The 22,115-nt window shown below is 37.3% G+C and overlaps 1 long non-coding RNA gene across 1 annotated transcript; it reads right to left on the bottom strand.

Moving 5' to 3' along the window:
* Positions 1-873: 873 nt before the first annotated feature.
* Positions 874-21,858, bottom strand: LOC110467982 (uncharacterized). Its single transcript, XR_014954213.1, has 3 exons — positions 15,837-21,858; positions 8,043-8,158; positions 874-5,433 (listed from the first exon to the last, which is right to left on the bottom strand). It is a non-coding gene; the product is annotated as an uncharacterized LOC110467982 (long non-coding RNA).
* Positions 21,859-22,115: the final 257 nt, after the last annotated feature.

Here is a 22,115-nt window from a genome sequence, read left to right as displayed (position 1 = left end):
GCAGTTATGCAGTGGTGTGAGCTAGCGACACCCTTGCTATCTCTCAGGAAGTTTTTTACTGCAGCTGAAATGATGAGGCATGCAGTCAGCTGACAAAATTACTTTGCACACTAACTTCCTGGAAAACTAGTGTGAGTTAATAATGATCTAATGTAAAACACATACATTGTTGGATAAAATATAAAAATAGATAAGTGGATAATTACAGGAAAACTTGCTGGAGAAATTTTGGTGCTAAGCTTCTAAAGGAATGATACAGTTTAGACATCCTTATGATCACTGAATAGTGGTTTTGTGCACCTTCCCCCTTCTGCATCATGTGACATTTTTCATTTTCTCTCTCCATGTAGCCCCAAAGTTTTTGCACAGTGGGTGTCCAGACTCAGTTAAGAGGCATCAGAAAGGCTCACGAGTTCCAGATAGCACCATGCTATCATAATTAGGTTGTTTTCAGTTCCAAACTGGTGTAGTGTGCTACAGTAGTCTAGCATTATTTTGAACTTTGTATGATTCAGATTGAAAAAGCCAGAAAATACGTAGAAACAGGTTTTAATATTAATATCTAAGAACACATTTCAGTAAAGGAGAAAATAAGCAAATTACTCTGGTTACATCTACACTATTATTAGAAAATATAAAGAATATGTATTTCATTTAAACTCCTCCTGACACCAGTAATACTGAAAGCACAACAGAACAATCTTCAGATCTGACAGCACAAGGCTATCAGGGATGGGGTCTCAGGGGCTGAACCTGTGTTGCTTTTTAGGCTTTTCACCTCTGAGCTAAGCAAGCTGATGTAAGTATTGTGTGGGCTGCAACTACATGCTTGACTGCAGAGTGGATAGACCTTGAAAAGCAATAGGTCACTCACCAAGACATTGTGCTGCACCAGGAAGATGATAATGTCAGCTTTATGGTATTTGTTCTGAAAGCAATGCAGATCCAAAGTGTGTTTTAGAAATATACTTGTGTTGTGGTTTGACATGGGAAAAGAATTTTCTCGGAAGGAAGAGGTCAGTCCAGTCAGGGGTCAGGTTTGGATACCGACACCTGGGGTGACCAATTGAAGGTGGACACGCCTCTGAGAACACAGAGGGGTTAAAAGCAGAATTCCCAGGAGAACTCGCTCTCTTTGGTTCTGGTCATTGGAGGGTGCAAACCTCCCCTGCCCAGCCATGAGCTGGGTGGGGAGGGGAAAAGCCATGTGGCCTGGGGAGGTAGGCCAGGGGGTGAAGGATCAGGAACTGAGCTGGGCCAGCTCCTGTGGATGGAAGGGTGGAGAACGTCTGAGATGTCTTTGTTGCCCCCACCCCAACCTAGAGGGAAAGAGATAGAGAGCCTGCAGACACCTGGGAGTTTGCCAGCAGAGGAGAAGGAGAAGTGTGGGGGAAGATGCCCAGCGTGGGAGACGGGAGACTGAGTCCTGGGCTGAGATTTCAGCTGTCCGGGGAGTCCAGGAATTTTAACACTTTCTGGGAAATGAAGGCTTTGTGAAATATTACTCCTTCTGAAATTGAAGGAAAGAGAGACAGCCTGGGACCTCAGATGTTAGGGAAAGAAGGTTCCGGGGAGATGATGGAGTGGCTGTTGGCTGGACTCTTCTTGTTAGCCATAGACTGAACCAATCCTTCCTCCAAGGGACACTGCATTTTAGGGGGATGCAATGGTGAGCCAAGAAACTCCTTCAGCAACTACCAATTCAGGAACAAACAGAGAGAAGATGAGGAGGGTGTGATGATGTCCTCTGTCTTCAGAGAAGAAGACGATCTCTGTTCTTGGACCCTTGGCCCCAGGGGAAAATGGGGGGACTGTAGTCCCAAAATGAGACACTGGACTGTTGTTCCTGTTGGTCCTTGGCAAAGCATCCTTAAAGGAGCCCTATAAGCAGTCTCTGTCCATGCACGGTGGTGAGAGCACGGTGACATGGAGAGGAGAGTGTCACACTGGCCGGTGTGTCTGGGCAGTGCCATGTGTGACATGGAAACACAAGAGGTGGCAGCTGTGTTTCCTGGGGTTCTATGGTGCAAGGGAGACTCCTCTTTCCCCTGATGGACTCAGTATTGATTATGTGGAAGGGTGAAGACTTGATTAAGGGTCCAAATATGTCTCGCTGTGATTTATTTGAGTTGTGTGGTGGGAGGAGGAATGTTTTGAAAGGTTTCCATTTTAAATTTTGTGTGGTTTTTTTTTTTTTTTTCCCTTTTATAGGAAGATTATTGCAATGACTGATTATTTACATTATGGAAATTTTTTCTTTTATGTCCGGTTGGAATATCCTCAGAAGTAACTTGTATCCAATTACCCCTTGTCTTTTCCTTGTGACTCATTGGAAAAATGAAATCTCCATCTTCTTTGCAACCATCCTTTTAATATTGGAACATGGTGGTAATGTCTCCTGTAAGCCTTCTTTTCTCAAGACTGAACAAACCCAGTTTTCTCAGCCTTTTCTTATATGTCATCCTTCCCATTCCTTTGATCATCTTTGTGACCCTCCTCTGGACCCTCTGCAGCCCATCCACAAACTTTTTTTTTAATGACAAGGACCAAAACTGAGCATGGTGTTCCAGGTGTGGTCTGACAGTCATTGAGTAGAGTGAGACAACAACATTATCTCTGCTGGAGATGCCCTTGTTGATGTAAGCCAGTGTTCTGTTGGCTTTATTTGCTGCAGCACCACAGTATTCCCTCATATAGAGCCCTAATAAGAGAAGACAACTCTCTTCTTCACTCTGAAGTGCTTACAGGCACTCTTAAACAGCTCTCTTTACTGTGCACTGTGTCCCTCTCTTTTTTGACTAGCAATCTTTGTTGAAATACAGTAAAGTTTCTTTTTTATTTTTAGAAGAACTGCAGAGCACTGGATGCTGGGGACAGCTGGAGTGTGTGGGATGTGGCATGCTATTTATTCTCCTCACTCTGAGAAAAAAGCAGATGGGAAAGTACTTTATTAAATCAGAGTCCATGTATGGTATCTCCCAGATGTTGACCACATGGTCTGCCTAGCTAGGTCATGAAGAACTTATTCCTGTGTGCCCACTTTTTAAAATTCTGGTTCATAAGTACTCATTCTACCAAATTGCTGAGCTGCTGATTCACATCTGTCTTGTTTTACTGATGGAATAAGGTATATAGGCTTTAAAAAAGAAGAAAACAACAACTGAGAGCTTTTCATATAATTTTAAGTACTTTCTGATGCATTTATAAACATACAACAGAACTTGCAGTCACTTTATTTCAAGTACTGTGCTGTATGCTTCAATGTCACAGCATGCTTATAAATACATTAACTTTTAAAGGAGAAGCAATATGGGTGTGTGGAAGAAAATGGAAGAAGACATTTTCAACTCTGTATTAAGCAAAGGATATAGAAGAGTAAACAGCTATTAGTAATGCAGCTGATATATAGTGGAGGAATAAACCTGAATATCAGCTAGGAGACATTAGTGATTGGACTTCCATAACTACAAAGCCAATATTGATTCATGATAAGACCTGAGCAAACCAAAACAGTCTTGCACAGATGCTTTGGTTATCCTTGCTCAGTACATGGAGAGCTCAACAGGACTGCTCTGTCTGCTTAGGTGCATGGGAAATACACTGCGGGCTGGAGTTATGTTGTTCAAGTAATTGCTGTTTTATTTGCTGACATGAAAAAACAGGTGGATGTTCCAGTGTCTGTGCTGTGTCCTGGCACTCCCTGTGGCACAAGTGAATGGAAACTGTTGTATTTTCTCTAAGATATAAAAAGCAAAGGTTTGAAAACTTGTAGTATTTCCAAAGAACCAAACCAAGTCTAAGCAGCAGAGCTTCTTGTACCCCAGGAGTTTCCTCATGACTCCATAACACTCAGTGCGTTTTGAGAGATTACTTTCTACACAACCAATGCAGCTCTAAGGAAGTTTGAATTTGATACAGGATGTACTTTTTCAAGAAGGCTGCAGAGGAATGATAGAAAATAAAATGTTTTCCCTCATCATCTTGCTTAGCACCATGAGGATCCAAGTCCCCTCACTGGGGCTGTGAATACTCTGTTCTCCAAAATGGTCATACATGAAGCCAAGCGCTCAGTGCTGCATCCAGGAGTGATTTCCTGTTCCAGCAACTCTGTGGGACAAACTTGCAGAAGAAGTTTCTGCACAAAGAAACAGGTACTCAGGGTGGGTGCAGACTTGATTTTACAAGTACATATGTTCTGTTTATTTTTGCTTCTTTACAGTGTTATCAACTTCTGCTCCATATGGATGATCCATATTGTGCCTTGGTGAAATGATATCACATTATGCTTTTATGCTTTTATCATCAAACACTACTCATGAAAAAATCACCAGGTTTGCCTAGGTTCATCTGTTCAATTTATTTTCCCAAAACTTTATTTTGAATAAAACACCTACGGTAAATGTGATTTATGTAAATGAATAAAACAAAACAGTTATATAAGCTTTTTGAATCATTCAGATTCTTTCTGTTTCTGTTGAACTGTATGAAATACTCTACCAACATATTTTCTTTGGGCTATTTAATTTCTGAAGTCTTGCAGCTAAATATATGTAATAATAGGACATGTACAAAGTCTTTCATTTTGGTTTTATTTCCATTCTCTATGCCAATCTTTTCAGACAAATAAGATTTAATATTTCAAAAAGATATTTCCAGTCTCTTTCCAAGAGCTGTTGCAATCTTTCTCTTCCAATCTTGGAAGTTGACTTTGTTTTCATATTTTCTCTTTTCTTCTATGATTTCCCCATCTAGACCTCAAGTCACAGGAAACATGCCAAATAAAAATAAAATTTAAAAAAATATCATTTTAAAGAAGAAACTAGATAACTATTTAGTCCTGTGCTGCTATTTTCTGAGTCCTTTCCCTGCCACAGCTCAACTTTGCAGGCTCCTGAGAGGTCCTGTATTCCTAGTGACCCCAAGGATGTTCAGAGAAGTGATAAGATCTAAATTGGTCACTGATATTTGTTCTTGAAATAGGAGTAAAATAAAAATAAAATAAAATAAAATAAAATATAAAATAAAATAAAATAAAATAAAATAAAATAAAATAAAATAAAATAAAATAAAATAAAATAAAATAATACAATGTAAGAAAGATAAACTGAGTGAGGTCAGCAGCAACTTGCGTAGCTAGAAAATCTTCTGCAGGTTCTGCTAAAACTTTGCTCCCTGTACAAGTCAGCATAGCCATATGATCTTCACTAGTCCTGTTCCCCAAGCTTGTCTGTCACTCTTGCTCCTTCAGGTGATTTCTGTTTCAGGGCCCTAAGGCAGTCTAAGGCGGTTCTGCCTGGTCTATCCTGGCCATGGCCTCACTGAGCCTCATCCTATCCTTGTCCCAGTGCCCAGGGCTGGGGCTGTCACTGGTACTGCTGCTGGTCCATGCTGTCCTGGCACACCCTGTGGCATTCAGCTGTGTCCAAAAGCTGCCTGAAAAAGAAACAAGGTGAGATGAAGTTGTCCTTCTCCCTTGCCCACAGGAGACAGTGCTGGTCAGGTGATGCTGCTCTCGCTCACGCTGTGATGGGACTCCCAGGCCCAGCAGGTCCATGAGCATCTGTTCTAGTGCTGGTATGTCCATGAAAGAACCCACCTGAATATAACCCAACAACAATCTCAACCCAAAATGACAAGAAACGGCAACTATTGGGACTTCTTGGGATTTCAAATGATCCAGCCCTGCCCAGATGGTGCCTCTTTTGTTATATAAAGGTTCTATCTCTCCATTTTGAGAGAAATGAGAAAAAATTCTCTGCCTCATGTTTATCACAACCATTTCCATCTTCTATAAAATGACTACTACTCACTTTTTAACTATTCCTTTATAATCAACAGCCCACTTGTCTAGCTGGTATTATAAAACACCATCAATGATAACTGGAGCAAGTTAAACAATTGCAGTTAAGTCAGATTTACAGAAGACAGCCAGAGGATATTTTCCCTGTCCTAATGTATCTTCAGGCTGTTCCTAACTTAGCAGCCAGGCAATCCTGATTTCACATCCTTTTGTCTGGTTTATACTTCAGGCTTATTTTCTTCTGGCAGAGTAGCACTGCCCACTGTGACTACTTCAGTTTTTCTGTACACAGAGATACAATTTTAGCTACATCACATCATTATTATAATTTTGACATCGACTGTCATCAAGGATGGACAAAGCTATTTTGGTCTAGCACCTCTTCACATGATGAAATTATTCTCAGTTATAAAGAATCAGTTATAAAATTATTCTCAGAAATATAGTTATACAGGTGCAACCAGTTTTTTAGAAGAGCTTCTACCTTTGAATTTGTAGGTGTATGTTTATTTTTCTTTTTATTTAATAACAGAAATCAAGCATGCCTTTATGTTGATGGGTCATGCTTCTCTGTGGCCTTGAATTGTACCCTACAAGTACCCAGAAGAAGGTTGTGAAAACGAGGGGGTTGGTCTCTTCTCCCAGGTAACAAGTGATAGAAAAAGAGGAAGTCTTAGCTTGTGCAAGAGGAGCCTTAGAATTGGATATTCAGAAGAACTTCTTCACAGAAAAGATCGTCAAGCCCTGCAACAGGCTGCCTAGGGAAGTAGTTGAGTCACCACCCTGGAGGTATTTGAAAATTATGTAGATGTGCCTCTCAGGGACATGGTTTCGCCCTGGACTTGGCAGTGCTGATGATCCTAGAAGTCTTTTCCAACCTAAATAATTACATTATTCTGTGATAAGGAAAACATTTGTTTCATCAGTTTCATGATGGTATTTAGAGGCACCAAAATCACCTCTGTCAACAGAATACTGTAGAGAACATACTTCATTGTTCTGCAGTGTATTTTCTGTCAGTGCACGTGTGCCAGTGGCATTAGGAGAAAGGCAATGAATTTGAATGTGTTTCACGATGAGAAGGAAAAAAAATAAAATGAAGTATTTCTATATTTTTATCCATCCACATGATGCTTTGAATGATTGTATTGACAGTGTTTATCTTTGAGAAGAGGAATAGCTGATCTCACTATAAAGCAAAAAAATAATTAAGGATATAGAAATGGTGTAATTAGGATTTTTTTCTTGTCTCATTTTGAAATAGCAGGCAAATATTGTGTCACTTTCACAGGTAGCACAAGAAAGGAAGAGAATAAGAAATAACCTTTTCTCACAGAATATGTAGAGCCTGTGAAACTCTCTGACAGATGGCATTGAAGAGGTTATCTGGATTTGGAAATGGAAGTATCAGTTCAGTAACAAAAACATCTACCATTAAAAAAATATATATTTACCATAACTAAGTTTGGAAATATCTTCATTTTGGCTTCCAGTATTGGTCAACCTATGAGTAATACAGCCAAAGGAATTATTTTTTAGAACTGACATTTTTCTTGTCTTCTGAAGCATCTGCAATCTGCTTAATCAAATAAGCAGGATGGAAAATTGTATGTAGTAATAATCTATTGAATCAAATTGATCAAGAAGAAAACAAAGTAGAAAAGAACAGAGTGACAGAATAAAGCAATATAGTTTTAGAATGAAAATGCAAGGGAGAGAATGAAGGGCCAGAAGCACAATGATTTACTAGGATGATTTTGCAGCTGGCACTATCAAATCTCTACATAGCTTTAAGTACAAATGAAATCATAGACATAAATGCACTTGTGTATTTAACTCTTCTAATAACATTGTTGAAGAGTGTGTAAAGGTGTCAGGGAAATATGGTTGAAGTTGTTACTTAATATTTACTCCATTTGTTCAAGACTTCATGGATTAAGGCTCATGGATTAAAGTTTTTAATACACCTGCTAGCAAAAAATAATAAATGGAGCTTCTCTTAAACTGCATTTTTTCTCTTCTTTGATCCTGTACTATTTGCTGGTTAGCTTGCTTGTATATAGAATGATATAGATGAAAAATTAGTATTTATATTACACAGCAGAAGTATGAGACCTTAAAACAGGTGGTTAACATATATGGGCAAGGATGATCATGGGCAGACACTTACTGGAGTTCCTTTGTTGTAAAGAATTACATTATCCGCTGCTGGTCAAGGTTGGTAGAGTATTATTTTCCTTACCTGTTCAAGGGGAATGAATGGATGTGGTGTAGCTGTGTAGGGCTTCTTCCAGGCTGAAATGGCAAACCTCTTCCTTGTAGTTTGAGATGGCATCTGCTGTTAAGAGACACTATTTCCTTTAAAAAAAAAAGTAAATATTTAATATTTAATATAATGATAGCATATTTATTGTTTACTCATTTCTAAATGTCTTATTTTTGCTCACACACATATATATATATATATAAGTGCAATCCCTGACATAGAAAAAGTACGAGCAACTGGGCTTTGTGAAGAAAAAAAAAAAACAAAAAAATGGTGCTCATGTTGCTCTTTTTCTACTTCCTTTTCTTCCCTTGCCTCAGCCTACAGTCCTGTCATGTTTGATCCACAGAACAAAACTTAGATAACCTGCTCTGTCATGCTAAATCTACAGCTCATATGCCAATTCAGATTTATACCACAACTTTTCATTAGCCAGCATCCTAAAAAAAAAAGGTTCATTTCCTTTTATTTAGTCCTTCTTGGACTAAATTTTGGGTATCCCATCCACAAAAAACCCACTTAAAAATGTCCTGTTTGAAGACCTCCTGTCCCACTGCAAACTACAGCATACTCCCATCTATCTCAAGTCCCAGCAACACAGAGAAGGTATTTGATTGGACTGAACCTGCCTGTGGGGTCTTCATGAGATATTTCTTTGCCTATCACTTCATACAACTTTCCTTTTTTTTTGATGGTGTTTAAATGAAGCCTTTAATTTGTTCTTTTTTTCTTGTCTCTGGAGACTCATTTTTTGCTGTGGTTTGCTGCAATAGTAATGGTCTTTTAGCCCTCCTGCTGCAAGACCAATGGAAATGTCTTCTTTCCCTGCACTTCAATATAAACACAAGTTAATGTCACTGCTGTATTAAAAAGGGCAGGAAGAAGGACCCAGGGAATGACAGGCTGGTCAACACCACCTCAATCGCTGGGATGGTGACGGAGTTTCTAATTCTGGAAACCCTCTCCAGCAATATTAGGGGCTTAACACCAGCCAACATTTTGTTACTATGATGGTGACTGAGCACCAATACAGGTTTTCCAAAGAGGTGGTGGAGGCTCCATCCCCAGACAGAGCCAAGAACTTTCTGGATACAGATATGGGCAACTGGCCTGAAGTGGCCCTCCTTGAGCAGAAGTGTTGAAACAGGTGACTTCTGGTCCCTTCTGATCTCACAGAGGTCCCTTCCAAGCTCAACCATCGTGTGATTCTGTGACTGCATTGGTAATCTCTATCTTGATGAGTTCTCTTTGATTTTGAATATGCACTAAGAAATTACAATATTCCCCTTATGCCCATCTTTTTCTGTTAAGAAGAAAAAAAAACAACAAAAATTAAATTAAAAACCATGCATTTGGAAAATGTTAATGAGAATTTTTTGTGATGCAGTATTTCCTTCCTTGATAATTTCATAGACTAAAGAGATTATAATCTTAAAGTTATCTAGAATGACTTGTCATAGAATCCCAGACTTCCCTAATTTACATCATGAGGTCATTGCATTGAAGACTAAATCAGGTTGGAAGAGTCCTAAGGAGATTTCTAGTCTAACTACCTGCTCAAAGCAAAGCAATCTATGAGATCAAGCAAAGTTCCACAGGGCTTGAAAACCTCCAAGAATGGACACAATCTGCCCCAATAGTTCTTATGGTTGCTTTTCCATTTTCAAGGAATGTTTTATCTTAGAAAAAAATTCTATTCTGAATTAAAATGCCCCAGAAATTCAAACTCTATCACAGGCCTTCATCTGTTCTTCAAGTGTTGATTTTTTTTATGACCAAAAAAAAGTTCTGCTTCATTTCAACTCTGAGTTTTTTCCTTTTAGTTGCCAGTCACTACATCTTTGTATATTTCTGTCTAGCAGTTTAAAGAAATCTGTACATATATATATATAGTCTATACTTGGACTTCTTCTCTCCCTTTATTAAAGGAAACAGATTGGTCTCTAGATCTTTCAGTACAAGACCTGTTTTTCAGTGCTTTGTCTTGACAGAAATTCTTCTCTATATCTCCGGCAGCTTATCACCCTTCTGGAATAGTAAAAACCTGAAATTAACTTATTTTTTTTTCAGAAACAATCATACAGCACTTCCAGTTATACAGTTAATAAAGCTGTTCTATGCATTAGTTCCCACTTAAACACAGTGATGTGGTAATCATCTCTGGCCACATGTAATACAACAGCTACATTTCCTTATGTATAACTTGTACCTTAAATTAAAATTGAGAGTCCTTGCTGCCTTTATGTGCTAATACTTCTCAAACAGAAAGACACAAGAAATTTAAAAATTGTTTCTAGAAAATTCCAAGTAATTTTTACAAGTTTTGAGACCTCACTTGGGCCTAAATTTGGCATCACTGGTGTGCATAAGTGAAGTGGTGTGGTGTTGGTGTCTAATCATAGGATGGGACCATATTCAGGACTGCTGCCAGGGGCGGGTTATTTCGGCTTCCCGGTGGGCAGGATCAGTCTGAATTGACACTAGATGTCACTACTGATCCATGAAAATACTTCCCAGACTGCCTTTTGTATGGCAGTAAATAAGGTGAACTCCATAAAGAAGCTCGAAAACCTGTTTGTGCCCCACTTTTAAAGATCCCCTTTCTCATTGCTCTGCAAATTACATCCCCATGGAATCCCTTCAGGCTTCACAGCTATGCAAGACATCTTTTTTCACATCTTTCTACTTGAATACATCATTGTTTCATTCTCTGGACTCTTCTAAATTAGTCTTTTATTATGCTGCAAATATGCAGCATCAGCAACTTTTGGTTTCAATTGATTTACATTTAGAAGCCATTCACTAACTACATTTCACATTTGCCAAATGGAAAAAGATGAGATTAGAGATTGATTATTCTTCCACTTAAATTTTCCTTTCTCTGCAATATGAAGCTTTCAGATCGATGCAACTGGACAAAATGTAAACAGAGGTCAAGTGTCTTTTTGGTACAGGTATTCTGAAAAGAAGAATTTAAATCAGAAAAGACACTTGCAGACCAGTCCTTCCTGGATTATAGAAAGTGCTTGATACGTCCATTAATCAAAATCCTTGCTCATGTCTAAAAAGTAAACTCATGCCCATGCTTTTTTTTCATCCTTGGGGGAGATTAAATTTTATGTAATGTGGCCCCTGTATGCCTTGCATTGCAAGAGGGCCATGTGCGTGTGTGTGCACACTTTCCCCCCAACCTTTCAAACACTTGACAGCTGGGTGAAGTTCTCCTTCCGCCCAGAGAACGACTTTTTGCATTTCATAATGGATTGCCAGTGCTGCCAGGGCTATTTTCTCTCCAGCTGTGAGAGTGGCTTTTTAAAATGACTCACAAAAGCTGCTAGACAGCTGCTTCACCTCAGCCTTCACAAGGGCCTTGCATTCTAAATAGGGGTAGTGCTGACTTACTTTAGAAGGGCTCATTTATTTGGATGTTGCAGATGTATTCTGCACACAACAGTTGATCCTAAAGAGACCTCCATTCAGGCAGGTGAGTCATGGGCTTACATCACTGCAGGTGTTGACTTCGCATTAATGTTGTGAAGAGGAAACATCCCATGTGTTAGTAAGTCATCCTTGGACCCCTTCCAGAAAGCACACAAAGCAACGTATGCACAATATGCTAATTTGTAGCTACTGTATGTATTATACAACTTCTAAGACATCTGTAAAAAATCAATGGTTACATAGGTAATAAAAGAAAATGTTTTTTATGAAGTACCAAAATGGGAAAAAATAGTAAGCTGCTCGGTATTTATGGGGCAACTGATCTTAAATCAAATAATAGAATTATAGTGATTAGAAATTGCAAAGACCTTGATGTCATTCAGTCTTCTTTTAAACCAGCTCAAATGTTCTCCTTGCAATATTTTGCTAGCTTTTATGGGCTGAGGAAAATAAATATTCTCATCAATAGTCTGGGATCAGAAAGAGCTTAATGATTTGGTGTCAGGCAAGACATGATTTCACATTTAGTCTTGAGGTCAATTAACATAGTTTTATTTCTTGAAAATATAAACATTTCTACCCTGAGTATTGAGTTTTTTTTAAAGGCAGGGATTGCTTAAACTCTGTTTTCAACTAGTTCAAGAAGTAGCATCTCATTATCATATACCATTGTTCATTAGGCATGTTCTTCAAACCTCAATCCATATTCCCACTGTTCCCTCTTTTGTTGGGATTGTAGATGCATGAGGTTTGAGATAGTACCAACTCACAAGAGTTAAGCATAAACAGCAGAGGAAATCAGGAGTGTCTACAAAATAGGAGTCAGAGAATTATAGTATTCTGCCCAAATTTTGGTGTCAGTTTAATGCCACAGGGCAGTGTTACATACAAACGTTCTGTTTGCAGTTGTGAGAGCACCAATTGCCTCTCAAAAGCAATACAACTGTGGAAATATTTGTCCAGACTACTGCAGACAAGCCTGATCTCCTCTGCTGCAATCAGTCCAGGCAGATGCTGGTTCCAGTCTGGATTCCACACAGCCATGCTATCCACCTGGCATATATGCCCTCCCTTGCATTACTCTGCTGAACAACTTCTCATGGCTTTTCAGCTCTCTAAACCCTATTAGGAGGACATGGCAGCTTAAGCATAGTATTTTCTTAACATTGGTATGTTTCTTCTGGCCTGAAGTTCTTTCTTGCTTAGCTCATGCGGGACACAAGCAGTGTAGAGTGGACCTCTCTGTACCTGTCCACATAGATTTGGGTAGTTAAAAATGCTGTAAAAGCTTTTTGCACCTAAATTTGGTTTCAGTTTCCATGAACCCATTCTGAGTGTTTGATAAACCATTCATATTCTTCCCAGGACTACAAATATCTGGATACCTACATTTATATTCTGAATGTGCAGAGGACATTGAACTGTGAAGAAAATCTAGAAACCTACCACCAGTGATACCATGAATATCATTCAGATTTTGCTCAAGCCTGAGTAGCACCAAATCTTCATCCATGCAAAGGAAAAGAATATCTGTGCATTCTCAAAGTCCCTTCAAATATTTCACTCAAAATGAAAACTACCTCCTCTACATGACTGACTGCAGGTTCTTTTGCTTGGAGCTTTTACACAATGCCAAAATATCACTCATCACTGACACACATTGCAACACTCAGATTTCAGACAGGTTAATTTTAATAGATTTTACAAAGAAAATGCAGATGTGACCCAGCAATTAGACTGCAGTTGTGCAGGAGATCAGGTTAGATGGACAGAAGGGTTTCTTCTCACCTAAAATATAGGACTCAATTTTTTTTTAGCAAAAGGAAAGAAGGCTTTGAAATCTCCATTCTTATGTCACACTGTCAGGCTAGAAATCAGGAAAATTAATTTCTTTTGATTTCACAGATAAAGCAGGGTCAGCTCAGGGGAAATTAATATGATGACAGGGTGAGAATATTTTCACAGTTTTATCCTGAGTCAATAACCCTGATTGTTGACACTTCTAGTTTTCACAATCCATTACTCTGAAAACTAAACCAATTCATTTCCACTGCTGGCACTTGTCTGTACAGTGCCTAGATATACAACAAACAGAATATATTTCAATTGCAATGAAATATCTTTTGCCTCAGATTTCTAACACTTATTAGGTGTTAGAAAGCACTTATTCTTCACTGTGGATTTTAGGGTTTGTGTTTCCATTAGCCTTTTCATGTGGTCAATAAAACCATCTCAGAACACAATGCTCTTTCCCTACGTCCCTAATAGCTGTAAATAAAACATATGTACTTCTGACCTGACCTTCTCTATATATTCACCATATCAATTGCTCTGAATATAATTGGTCTTAAAACCAACCGTGTCTACCTATTTTTGTTTCACCATACTTTTTCATATCCCTTTTATATCCTGTCTTTTCCTATTCTGTTTGCTAGGATACCCCAATTATGTACAGAGCTTGGTGGTCTCCCTTTTAAGAAAGAGGAGGATATTTTCTGGGTGCTACTGAAGAAGAAGCCAGTTGACATGAAAATTCCGTTAAACTAGGAGAGCCTTCATTTTGTTTGTATTTTTTTTTGGTTCTCCTATCTTTGTCATTTTTCTTCACCTTGCCAGTGTCTGGTCAAAATAATCTTGTTTTTTAAAACAGGGAACTGAGGGAAATCAAAGTCTCCTACATTAATTAATAATTCCAGGCAAGTTACATCTTCAGATATAGTCGTCTGCAGAAGTTTTTGAGCTATCAGGGAATGTGTCACTAGTGATCTTCAAGGTACACAGCTTAATGGAGGAGTAGCTAAACTCCCCAAATGGCTTCTAAAAGACATTGGTAAGTCAGCTCTGGCAAGATATTTAAGGAACTTATTCAGTACAATGGTGCCTTGAACTGCAGCTACACAACATAAAAATCTTCAAGTGACTTCTGATGTATTGCTGCAATATAAGATAACTTAGAAGAAGGTTTTCTCCACTTAAAGCAACTCATGACAAGTCCTTCTACCAGAAAAGGGGCCATGAGGGTGACAGAAAAAAATCATTATATAAGGCATTTCATAATTTCCACAAATTTCTAATTATTGTATATTTCTTAACTCATAAAAGTTTATTTGTAATCTGCATTGCATATCATGCTCTTTCTGACCTTGTTAAAGTCTGTCCAAATAACATTAGATGAAGGAATTTATGCTTCTCAGTCTAAAGTCAGAAATAACATTATGGGGGAAGAGATTACTGGTTTATGTATTTCATTTCTCAATCCTCAATCAATTTTAGAATTTCATTCCTGAACATATAGTTCCCTTTGTTTGTTTTTTTTTTTCACCAAAGGAAAACATACACTGGTCCACACTAATGTCTAAAGATTCTTTTAAGACATCAAACTCCCACTGACATGGAAATGAACAATTTTCTATTGCCTGGTGCAATGTATACAAAAGTGATTGATCTACATAAAAGAATGTGGTTTCTAAATGTTTTCTATGGCCCCAGCTGTTCAATGCTCTAAACATGTGGAGAATATCAAGAACAAAAAATTACAAAGTATGAGGTTTTTTTCCAATACAATGATTAAATTATATAGTACGAGAGGTTTCCTACTGCCATATCAGAAAAAAAAAAAAAAAAAACCAAAAAAAAAACCTCATCTAAAGCCAATAAAATGGAATGGATCAATGGATATTTCATCATAAGAAACCCAGCTGCAAGATAACAAAATGGACTGCATTTAGCCCTTCATCTCTCAAACAGCTGACACTGAAAGTGGGCAGCTGTGACTTTTTGGTTGTGCTGTTTGTTTATTTTGTGGAAGCTGATGCCTTTGAGAATTTAGTAAATACTAGAGGATTAATCACTTACATGAGGGAAGGAGGTGGAGAGCTGCTATTTGTTTTTTTTCTTGATTTCTTAAGATACTTGGCACATGCTATTTAATGTGACCTAACTATAGAAGAAAGAAAAACAAAAAACACCACCCTTGCAGTGTGGTTTGCTGAACACCCACACATTAAATGTGCTCTTTAGAATTTGCAATAAAAACTCATTCTGATTACAGGAGAAATGATTTCTAAAAACAAATCTGAGGAACTTTAAGAACTCATATATTGCATTCTCAAATCAAAAAATAAGATTGATTTTTGAACAGGTTTTCCTTTCCTTCAAAAAGTAATACTTAACTGTTTCCTTACAACTTCAAGATTCTGTTCATAGAAGCTTCAGTGCATGTGAAATATTTTGGTGAGCATTCACAAAGCTCTGCAAAGTGTCGGACATGTATTTCATCAACAGTCTGGAAGCAAATGAAGAAATAATTCAATAAAAATTTTCCCATACCTGAAACCTTGACAGGAATGTGGTGGCAAGGCAATAATACAGTGTGTCCTTGGATCCTCCACAGTGATTGTTCAGAAAATTTTTATATATAGCCATATGCAAAGTGAAGTATCTCAGTCAGGAAGTCCTTCAGCACCAATCTTTGGTGTGTTGTGTGTTCACCCCAGATAGTTTTCAGTACTTGAATTAGGCACCACTACAAAGTTAGGTCTCTCTGCTATCAGTGGTGAGTGCTGGGTATCTGTGATAAATGCCAGAGAGACCAAAGTCTACAATTAGGTTACTATGTTATTTGCTGAAGAAAAAAACCCAAAAACTGTCCCTTCTTACAGAAATAATCCAACCTTCTTAAAAATCATGCCTCTAAATAAGAGGACAACCTGAACGAACCATTAATTTTACAAACATTAATTTCAAATACAATGGAAATCAGGATAAATGCCAGGCACTGGAGAGCTAGGAAAACACAGCAGAAAACCAGCAGTTTTCTGAATTGCATGTGAATTGACATTAAAATTAGATTTGACTTTTTATCAGTGTAAATTGCTAACTTTGGGAACAAATCACCGAAGATAATGATGAATTGTCCCACCTGTTTCCCAAAGTACTCCCACCAAGACTGATGGCTATCTTCTCACAAGGAACACTTTCAGTAGATGCAAATAGTGCTTCAGCTGAGGACTAGGTGTTAGGATCCAAAAAAACGAAATGCCATTGATTCTGCAAGGTATATTGGAAGTCACACTATAGGATCAAGCCAAACTGCGCGATGGCTTCTCATGGTTTCTCTTCCCTTAAGCTCTTTAAGTAAGTTCACTGTAGTTTCTGAAGCCCCATTCAAATACTGAACATTACTACACTATTTTTCCCATAAAGATAATAGGTGAAAAAGCATAGCAAGAATTTTTCCAAATGTATGTGCCAAAAGTCAAAAAATTTACTTACATATCTGAAGGAAACAAATCAGCCTTTCTGTTAATCTAACCATCAGCACAGGAGCAGAAATATCACTTAAAAGTGCTATATAACTTTAAAGTCAAATTTGAAACAATTATGTATAGGCTATAAAAATAAGTGCCATGACTGATGCTTTCAAATGTTGCAGTGTGCACTTGAAATTAACTAAAAGATTAATTTGTCCAGGCAAAATAAATTTTGAAGTACCCTAAACCATCTGTCTAAAATATTTTAATACCTGTGAACCTCCTCAGATACAGAACTATAGATCATGTTGGAATCAGATTCATACTTTTGTGAAAACCTGAAAAGATACACAAGCTCTTCAAATAACCTGCACACTAAACTACCAAGGGTGTGTTTTTGCTAACACTGTCCTACTTCCTCCTCCTTATGTTCAATGCCTTAGTAAATACAAGGGATTTCATACCTGTATGCCATATCCTCACTCTCATCTTGCCAGTTCCGTAACTAAAAACAAAGTTGTCCTGTGTTTAATCACTAGACCTATTACATTTCCTAGAATTGGATATGTTCTCTTCATCCACTGTTTATATTAAATTCTAGACCAGAAAAATTTCTGGTATCTTTTCTTTATCCACAAAGGTCAAGCTGTAAATACTGACCTAATTTTTTTTAAAGTATGGAAGATTTGTTCAGTGTTACATTTACTTACTAAATTTTAAACTGCTTGAACAATATATATAAACTATATAAATAATTATATAATTATATATAAATAAACTCTTGAGCAATAAATAGAAATATAAATTCACTCTTTTCACATTCCAAAGCATTTAGGAAAGTAAATCTTACACCATAATATGGTAACATATAATTTAAGTGCTTAATTTTATTCACCTATGTGAGGATGACACATTTATTTAGTAAAGTAGATTAACTTCTTATCTGAACACAGCAGCATTTCACATGTAGTTTATGGTAATTGATGTTCTTGCAAGTGAAAGTGTTCCCTAATTATTTTACTTTTCTTGTCCTAAAGGGAGCAAAATTCAAGTTTCTGAATTTACCAAGTCATTTCTGTGTTAGGTTAATGCCAAACTGAATTACATTCAGCTATTTTGTTGCAAGGTCGAATCCCTTATACTTTTTCACTTCTGATAATAGAGCCATCTTTGTTGTCAATGCGGACTGAAGTGCTTACTCTGTCAACATATTGCTGAAACACACCCTGAGGAAGTGTTTTGTGGTTCACAGAAGTTTCATGTCAGGTAACATTTTTCCATACATTATATCTGAAAGTCCTTCCTGAAAACATGTTGATGAAGGCTCCAGTAGTCTTCAGAGAGAAGGTCTGTATTTTCCACATATAGACCCTGAATAGATAAAGGTGCTTGAAATTGCTTACATCATACTATGTAAATGTTCAAAATTTGAAAGTGAATGTTAAATAAGACATATATTGGAGGAGGGCATTTATAAACCAGAAGAACATGAGCACATATAATGTAGAATTTTTGCCTAAAAAATGTGGGTTTTTTCCAGATATTCCCTGAAGTTGGTGTTTTAGATTGGGACTAACTAGACCTACCATGGAAAACAAGAGGAACTAGTGATATGTACTACTCCAAAACTATTACTAAAATATATTGCCTCTCTAGATTTTAAAATAAATAATATTGCTATGCTTTCAAAAATATCTAAAAAGTTCATGTCCCCAATTATATTCCTGGACACAGTGCTATGAATGGGACAAACAAGGGATTTCAGTGCCAGTAGTGATCCATCCTGTCTGAAATAAAACACAAGAACAACTCGATCAAAGCTCTGCATAGCTGTGTAATGGTTTTAGAGCTCTGGCAAGTCAGCCCAGTCTCTCAGCAGACAATTGGCTGATGTGTGCCTTAACATCTCTGTGTACATTTACATGTGTGTGTGCATACATTTAAATATATTCTCTGAAGCATGGAGTTCAAGAGCTGATTGGATTAAGTGGAATTCTGTGACCAGCCTTCTGGGCTTTGTAATTGTCTGTTACCTCATCTAGAGCTGGGTATCAGCATGCTCATGGTGTGCCTGGGTAGCTGCACTTGGAACAGCTGGGCTGCAATTTACCTGCACTAGATAAACTTCCTTCCAGTCAATGTTTCCATGACTTTCAGATTCAAGGAGCTCTCTGCTGGACCTTCTGCAGAACAGGCAGCAGAAATCTTCAAGCAGAATTTCCTTATTTAATACCCAAATGTCTTCCTGAGTTGGGCTTTATCTTCTAAAAATCCCAGTCTATCCTTATTAAAGCAAATCTGGAAAAGATATATTCTTTTTTGAAAGAGAAAATTATTTTAAAATTTAGTTTGTCTCACAGTTCAAAATATTATGTGAACCATTTTTTGTTCAAATTATAGCAGATTTTGAGGGGTTGTGTCCAATCTTGTGTTTCCTCTCCTCTGGATATCTTGTATATGCTTTATAACAGCTTGGAAAGAAAGAATGGTTAAGAATGAAGTTTGACCGTATTTGCAGCAAATTCTAAGATTTCATTAATTAGCATTTATAGTAAATACTGAACAAAGCCATGAAACAATGAGTGCAATTCTCATCTCTTGTGGTTTACCAGAGTTGGTGTCACTGAATGCTGGTATGCCTCCAAAATCATTCTGACCTAATAAGGGGCAATGAATATGAAGAGTGTTACTTAAGCAGCACTAACAAACTTTTCTCAAAGAAAAAATGTCTTCATCTGTGTGTAAAAATTAAGTTGTAAGTTAGCTGTGGGTTTGTTCTTTTGAAATAGAGAGCATTGGCAGGTGAATTGCATCCCAAGAAAGCCCAAAGCATTCATTACCTCCAAAAACCAAGGCAGTCACTTGTGCAATGAGTGTGAAAAGATGGGAGAATCCAATCCTATTCCCACTGAAAAGATTCAGAGATTTACATGATTTTAACAGCAAAGCTGATATTAAAGGGATCAGACAAACACAAAATAGAATTGAAATTATGAATACAGTCTGTTTTAACATTACACTTGTATTCACCTTGTCCAACTGTTTGAAGCTCAAAACAAACACGGATTGCTTTCCCTCACATCTCCTCACAATTCTGGATGCAGAAAAAATGCTCAGTGAAGAGGATGCTGCAATGTCCAAGTGAAAAATCAAAGCCATCAATTAAAAGCATTTAAATGAGTGAGAAAAATAGAAAGTGTCCACTTAGGATGAACTGTCTGCCTATTCAGCCATAGGAGAACATAAACATGTGTCACAACCCCCTGCCAACTTTTCCCAAATCTTTTACTTTATTTAAAAATACGCTTGAGTCACATTTGAAATTTCATTCATTTTCTCATGACTTCTAAAGAAGTGCATGAAAGGTGGAAGAAAAAAATTTCTAAAAGCACCAACCTGATAGAATGTCACTAGGGAAAAATATAACATGGAGCAGAGATAATAATAGCCTGTCTGTCCTTCAGCAATGGGCTACAATAAAAGTTGAGAATCCTAAGTGAGAATAACCATTTAAGTCTAATCACCTTGACATATAATGAGATTGAAAGGGCATGGCAGACAGAAAGAGGGGAATCAAAGTTCCTGCTTATTGAAATACTCCTTTTAACAACAGTATTTATTTCACCTAGGCTGAGTAAAAACTGACTTACAATAGGCTGTCTCAGGAATAACAGCAATTTGTAATGAATGGGGTTTTTTTCCCCTGCTCATATTTTTAAGCAGATCTACATAAAAATATGAAAACCCAGAAAACAATCCTCTGCAAATTGAATTTCTTTAAAAGAAATAAAACATAAGTGAAAAAAATAAATGAAACAGCACCATTATTTGGATTACATTTATCTTTAATCCACTTTGTCCTCTATATGAAATACAGTATGAAGACATCTGCCAATATTTTAAAGGCTTCTGCCTGTCTCTGAATTATGTTTTTAAATTAGACCCTAAAGCTGCATTCTAATGCATTACTTTCATTTACTGGAGTATGCATATACTATCACACTACTCCCATGACATTCTTTATTTAATCAGTCTGAGAGCTGTACAGACTCATATCTATTCCCACATAAATCTCTGCCAAATACTGCTGACTTTTAGATTTAACCTCACTGGCAATGAATGACCTCCTTGGGAAAAAAAATTATAAAATGGACAAATATTTTAGGGGAAGAAGCAATCTTTTTGGATAATCAGTGGTAGGTATGCAAATATGCCTGGTTCAGAATGGAGGTGGTGTCCTTGTGGTGAATAGGAACTGCTGCAGTAAACAACTTTAGCCTTTCCTATTAAAGGTTAGGGAGCGTGATTGATATGTTTGACAAAGAAATGTAAGGTCAGGAGCAATAAAGACAATCTGTTCTTTATACAAAAAGTACATGAAAAGCAGTACATATACTAGGTATTCTCTAGTCGGTGTTGGTGCACCTGCTATTTCAGAATAATAAATGATGCTGAGTCCCATTTCAGCTTGTGCAGGTAGGGAAGATTGCTGTTAACACGCTCCCTTCTCTGATCATTGGTTCTTCTTTAAAAAAAGATAGTTTCCTAATCAGCTGCTCCTTGAGCCTATTTTAATCCCACCTTTTTTTATTCATTGCAGTTAAGGTACAATAAAATCCACAGCTGCCCCTCGCATTTAAGTAGAACTGCTTGAAGAAAAGCACCATGACGTTTCAGGTGAGGGTATTAGAATTTGCCCAAATAATTTTAGTCCTGTCTTCGGCTAAGTTTACCAGAAGTATAAATTTGTATATCATGAGATCATGCTAGAAATGTCTGTCCCTAATGTTTAGGATTTGTGTATATATTTTCTATAAGATTCTAGGTGAAGTTAGATTACCTTAAATTGGGATAAATTTTCTTTTAGACCATCACTACAGGTCCTTATTTGGATTATCTATGAATTTTAGTTCCTCGTCATCCAGTGAACTCTGAAAGCACAATCTTCTGCCACCAACCTTCACCTCTACAATGAAGGAAACTAGAGATGTCATTGCTGGTTTATTAAATTGCACATTCACCACAGATAATTCATCACGGAATCTGGACTTCTATAGTGAATGTGTAATATTAACATTTCCTTTATATTACAGTACACACAAGTGTACAACAATTACACAAAGAAACCCAAGGAATCTCACAAAAATAAGCCTACTTTTATCAGTTGGGGTAATGTGTTTTCCCCCAGTGCGAACATGTTTTCTTATATTGAAGGCAATAGCAGACAACACAGGTATCATACTATTCTGATAGTGGCCATTTACTGGAATTTAAGAAGACAGGGGTAAAAAATACCTTCAGATATTATCTAGACTTTTCTCTATTTGAAAACAGGAGGAGCTATACCTGAACTGTT

The sequence above is a fragment of the Lonchura striata genome, chromosome 3 (genome assembly GCF_050655825.1).
Source record: "Lonchura striata isolate lonStrDom1 chromosome 3, ASM5065582v1, whole genome shotgun sequence".
Lineage (NCBI taxonomy): Eukaryota > Metazoa > Chordata > Aves > Passeriformes > Estrildidae > Lonchura > Lonchura striata.
This window is presented reverse-complemented; position numbering and strand designations above follow the sequence as displayed.